This window comes from Canis lupus, chromosome 16, assembly GCF_011100685.1.
Source record: "Canis lupus familiaris isolate Mischka breed German Shepherd chromosome 16, alternate assembly UU_Cfam_GSD_1.0, whole genome shotgun sequence".
In the NCBI taxonomy this organism is placed as follows: domain Eukaryota; kingdom Metazoa; phylum Chordata; class Mammalia; order Carnivora; family Canidae; genus Canis; species Canis lupus.
In genome coordinates, this window is record NC_049237.1 from 41,431,570 (window position 1) to 41,437,771 (window position 6,202).

The following is a 6,202-nucleotide window of genomic DNA, read 5'->3' on the forward strand; positions in this document are numbered from 1 at the left end:
TACTTTGCAGATAGCCATGTGCCTAGACCCATAGTAGCACTAATATATAAGTCAAATTAGCCTTTTCCACCTTCTCTCTTTATTCGAGTAAAAAATGCTGTGCTTCTATGTATGTGAAATTTCAAACGTATTTTCCTAAATCCCCATCCCAACTCAGCTGTCACTCCTAAACTCCTACTGGCCTCAGACAAATGCAGAACAAGGAAACCAGCCATTCAAATTGCTGCCCCAAACTAGCAGTATTGGCATCACTCGGGAGCTCAACAGAAATGTAGAATTTTGGACCTTACCCTAGACCTACTGAGTCAGAATCTGCATTTTCTGCATTTTAACAAGCTCCTCTAGTCTTCTTCTATATGCTTATTATAGTTTGAGAAGCACTGATATAGAAGTCTGTATTCAAGAACATATCTGAGCTTTCTGCCTAGGAAATATTTAATTTTGAACAAGGAATGTTATTCAACAAACACTGAATGAGTGGTTAGTTTTTTTGTTTTTTTATAGTTGACACAATAGCTTCATGATTTCTGTTTCATTTCAAGGTATCCATGCTGTAGGTGGATGGAAGAGGCTTCCCACAGGAAGGCACCATTGGCCAGTTGTTCCCATTTTCCTTTGGCTGGATATGCAGAATATGAATTGGTTAGTTCTCTCCAAGCTGTTGCTTAAAACATAACACATTTTTAAATTCAATATACAGATTGTTTGAACTAACACAAATTCCTCTTACATATTAGAAGTAATTATGGTTTATGAATCAAAGGCAAAAGTATCTTCTATCATAAAAACTTGGAATAAATTCATGGGCTGATTTTCACCCAAATATTTGGGTAGTACAATGTCTATACATAAAAAGCCCATTAATCATCTGAGTTTCTGATTCAGAAAATTGAGACTATTTAAGATATTGAAATTTGGAAGATTTCAAATTACCGTATAATGACAGCTTTATTTATAAAACCTACTAGTTACCAACGAGTTGGAGGTAGCATTCCCTCTGTTGTGAATCCAGCCCCAGACTGAGTGAACTATAATGACTATGAATTCATTGCAAATTTTAAGTGGCCTACAGTTGAAGATTACCACCATTTTTGCCAGACTTTAATCTAATTCTAGCCTTTGTTCCCTGCTGGGAAAGATGTATGGTCATTGAAGCCTGAGCTCACTGATAAGCAACTAGCTAGCAATTTTTATCATAACTAATACATTAATTACTACTACATCCACAATATATTTTTCATCTCTTCTGATCCTCTTAAATTGGCTGAAAATTATAAAAAATCATTTATGATGTTCTTTTGCCATTCTGGCTTTTTAAAAAATCTCATTTTTTAAAAGTTATTTGTTCTATTGAACATATAGCTAAAATATTGAATTTGTTAATAATTCCTAATGGGCCAATAGATTAATCCTCCATTGGTATCTATATTATTTCTGTGTCCCCTCATCGAAAGTATGACAGTTATACTTTATATTTCTTCAAATACTTAAGATTAAATTATGCAAATCATTAAAAGAAATATACTTTTAGAAATTTAGTTCAATATGAACTAAATGGTGTGCTGTTTGGAAATTGAGTTTAAGGTAAACTAAAGTGGTGTGTTTGTTGATGCCAAATGTTCGGCTTCAGTAAATATACTAGGAAGCTCTTGTGCCTTGTATGCACTATTTGAAAAAAATTTATTCTTTTTTTTTTTTTTTTTTTTTTTTTGAGTGGAGTGTAAGTTTTGTAAATGTTAGAGATTAGAATAAGCTGTAAACATTTTTTGGTACTGATTTTGAGAATTTAAAGCAGATTATCTTTTAAAACTTACATAGCTAAGGAACTGGTATTTAATCAAAGAGAAAATGGTATTAAACTTTTCAAAATCTGAGTTAGACAAAAATGCAACACATAATAGACTAGTAGACCAGAGGATAATGGAGTAAAAAAGATCCTTGCAAAACCCATTCTTTCTAGAAATATAAAGTTTTATATTTAAATGAGTTTGTGAAAGAATCAGTATCAGTGAAGTTCATTTTATAGATCATTTGAGTGTAATTCTTTGAGTAATAGGATGGCACTCTTTCAGTTTTTTTTTTTTTTTAAAGCTAAAGACTTTGATCTGACAATCTGTTTCAGGAAATCTCAGAAGATATGATACATTCTTACTTTTTACTTTTAAAGGATTTTTTGGTCATCATTTTTTATTACCTGAAGTGCCAGGTTGGAACCTATAGCTACTGCTAGAAGTCTTAAGGGCAACAGCATCACATGATGTATTAAGAATTATACGCAGCCAGGTTTTTTTCAAAGCACAGTACTATAGCCATTTTTGTGGATAGGATTCTGTGACATGTTCCTTGTCAAAATAGAAGAAAAAAAGAGAAGTTTTTATTCTGTACCTTGCTAGAGTACTGTTAAGTTTTTCCTTTTGTGTAATTATTGATATACATGAGTCAGTACACATTAGAATCAGATTTAAAAAATTTTTTTTACAAATTTTTTTCCATTAAGTTGTAATGGTTCCCTTTTTGTTTTCATACAGTGAATAATCTTTTAAGGGTTTTGTTTTGTTTTTAATCTAGGTGGTTATAATTTTTAGAGATGATGGCATATCTCATTAGATATGCAGTATAAAGTTTACCGAGTGAATAAAGCATCAAATAGACCTACATTTTGTACATATTTATAAAATGTACCTTAAAAACATTTTAAACATTTTGCTTTAAAAAATTTAATTGTTCAACTCAAACTTATACTTAGACACTTATACTTCAACTATCCTGATCATCCATTTGATTGATGTTTGATTTTTCCTGTTTTTCAAAATTCTACCGTATATATAGGTAAAATTTTTAAGATTTTTTTTAAATGTACAAATACTTCATATACTTTTAGTTAACTTTGCCATTGTGCAGTGAAAAGAGGGTTTGTATTTTCAAAGATAAACTTATTGCATCTAAATCAATGATGGGACATTCAAGGAAGTGCTTATTCATGAATTCCCTCCTGTTATACCATAATAAAGTCTGGTTGATCACCTTTAGTAGCTGTCTATATGGAATTGCCTTTGCACTGACAATCGAAGTTGCTTTAAAGATACACTTTTTCCTAAGTCTACCAGAACTACTGCAGACAAAGCTGATCTACAACCTGGTCATAACATAGGTCTTTTGAGGAGAGGTGGATGACAGGATAAGTATGTATTGGTTAAAATGATTCTGAGGGCAATTAGAAACAGACCATAAAACTTGAGTACGCTTGTTCAACAGGTAACTGGGAAATATGGCGTATGTTTGGCAATAACCACATCCTCTAGAGAACTCAAATACAAAGGATTTATAGAATATGTTCTTTAAAAATGAAGGTGGTAATCATGATTCATGCTTCAGGAAAACAACCTGTGAAAAATTATTACTCCATTAAATTCTAGATGAGCAGATTTTCCCTATTTCGACATACATGTGTCCCACAGCACAATGTTCAGTGTATTTCCATCCTCAAAAAGAGAGGATGTAAGGCAGTTTAGGTTACTCAGAGCTCTTTAATTGTTCTTATTCCACAAAAAGTTAAAATATGACTGGGCAATGCCAAACAAATCACTTGCAGTTTTTTCTCATGGCAGGAAAGTGATAGCAAAAACAAAACTGGTGACAGTACCCACAGATCTTTGGTGTTCTTATTTGTAGCTAGTATTCAGTATTAGCAGTTGGGGAAAAAATGTGTTAGGATGATTCATCTTTTGACTTATTTTTGAGTACCAGTGAAACCAAAGGGGCTTTTTGAGAAGTGATTTTAAGCTCCAGTGTATGCTATGTAAAGGAGTTCATTACTCAGAATGGACAGTACTATTTTATGATTTATAAAAAACAATCATTTATGTTGCATCTTCCAGGGAAGGGGCTCTCCTGACCTGAATTTATTAATAACAATTCTTTATCTTGTTTGACAGATAAAGGTGCTTGAGAAAAAAAATAATGCTCCAAAGTAGAATTCTGTTGATGCTGAATTAAAAACTGATTATCACAGAAAGCTTCAGTTCTTCTGTTGTCTTTTATCCAACTATGAAAATAAAGCTATTGACAGAGTTTAGAATTCTTGTCTTTTTCAGTAAGTATAATATAACCCCCTAAAGTCTGGTATTAGAAGCACCTTAAATGACCCCATCATTTATTATGAGAGAATATTAATAAAGAGCAACTTTAATTACACACTGATTTTAGTGTAACATGCAAATGTTTCAAAGTTCTTTAAAAAATATCCTTAGGCCAAGGAGACGTTACGGGTAAACCCAGAATGGTTATAAAGAATCAACTGGAGGAGAATCTGTACACACGTGTAACACAAGTATGATTTTTTTGGTTTATTCTCTTTTCACATGGTCTTTGCACTAGTAAGACACCGGCTAACAATGAAATGTTTATTCTTGTTTAGAAAAAAAGAGAACATGGGATCCCTGGGTGGCGCAGCGGTTTAGCGCCTGCGTTTGGCCCAGGACGCGATCCTGGAGACCCGGGATCGAATCCCACGTTGGGCTCCCGGTGCATGGATCCTGCTTCTCCCTCTGCCTGTGTCTCTGCCTCTCTCTCTCTCTGTGTGACTATCATAAATAAATTAAAAAAAAAAAAAGAGAACAAAGGTGATAAGTGAAATGGCTACCTGCCATTTTCACAAGGTTTTAAATTTGACCAACTCAACCTTTCTCTGCTCCATGCGCATTTTTACAGTTGTTAATACATCTGAGTCGATTTCGGGTTGCAATGACATAGTGGTTTCTCAACTTCTTTGAAAATGGTCTCACCTGTATTTCCATACAGACTACGAAAAGAAACTAATTCTTTGGTCACTTCAAACTTAGCATTGATTTCTCAAAGAATAGCTGGGAAAGTACTAGAACATTTTATTTAGAGGCAAAGAACAATACTCAAAATCCTGTCCCTTTATAATTAACTGTAAATGTTATACCCAATGTCCTCACTCTTCAACCATTCTTTCCAAAAGGCTAAGTTGTTAAAATTATTTTCTCTAGACGTTATTTCTTTGGGCTACTACATTCAGAAACCATGACATAACTATCAGTAAATGGCTTTGCTTGGCTAACAAATGGGCCAGACATAGACTTTTCACTTATTTTTGTGAAGAAATCATGATGTGATGAGATACTCCGTTTTAAAATGTTTATGCTTTCCCAATAGTTGGGTATATTGTGATGAGTGCTTGGTCTGGTTATGTCAACATATATTGCATTTTTTAGCAGTTACAGTATCATTGCATGACACATTATTTTACCATATGATTTAGTTAACACTCTATTGTGCCTTCAAGGCACATCATTCAAAGTACAGTTTTCTGTTTGGATATAATGGATATAAGCTGGTAACAGAAAAATAAATTGTTGTATAGATAGACCAGGCACTCCAAATGCTTTCACATCGTATCTGCATCACTGATTTTGTAGCATACCAAGAAGGAATGTGAAAGGATGAGAAAGCCATAAGCAGTTTCTGTAGCAGCTACTCAGCCTTCCTACTGTGGTGCAGAAGTAGCCAGACAGTACAGAAATGATGAGTGTAGCTGCATTCCAATAACTTTATTGATGGACACTAAAATTTGAATTCACTTAATTTTCACATGTCAGTATTTTTCTTTTGATTTTATTTTTCCCCCAACCATTTTAAAACCATAAAAGCCATCCTCATCTCACTGGCCATACAAAACCAGGCAGTAGGCTGGTTTTGGCCTGTAGGCCTTACGTACTTTACTGATCTTTGATCCAAGAGATTTAAATAGAAGATGGTGAGTCCAGAATTAATGGCTTAGGAACATTACAAAATTATCAGCTAAATTATGCCCAAAAGCTAGATTTAGTAAAGTTCATAATATTCCTCTTGTAGAAGTTATAAAATTTTATTACTTCTTGAGACAAAAACCAAAATTGACACGAACTATGAAATTCAGCAACTATGTGGCTATTCAAAAGGGAATCTTTATAATTCCTATTTTTTTAAGGAGGTGAAAATCAAAAAGAAACCAATTATCCGTTATATTGTCAGCTTTAAAAAGAAGCCACAGTAAGTCATATCAAATGCATTTACTTTGTCTTTCAGAATAAATGCATTCCTGAAAAGGAGATAAAAATCAATTCTTAACATCTAGTTGAGGTATTCAAAAGAATAAACTGACAGTGTTTGAAATGCAGAAGGCTCGATTAAGAGACTA

At 33.3% G+C, this 6,202-nt stretch overlaps 1 protein-coding gene across 4 annotated transcripts in view; it reads left to right on the top strand.

Annotated features, from left to right (window-relative positions):
* Positions 1–4,075, top strand: part of ZDHHC2 (zinc finger DHHC-type palmitoyltransferase 2) — a 66,415-nt gene extending 62,340 nt beyond the window's left edge. For 3 of the 4 annotated variants that reach the window (XM_038560248.1, XM_038560249.1, XM_038560250.1), the window contains one exon: positions 543–3,029. The gene's annotated coding sequence lies outside the window, so the exon portion shown is untranslated. Of the gene's footprint in view, positions 1–542; positions 3,030–3,935 lie in introns of those variants that run through there. The other variant, XR_005371588.1, reaches the window with a different exon arrangement.
* The last annotated feature ends 2,127 nt before the right edge of the window (positions 4,076–6,202 follow it).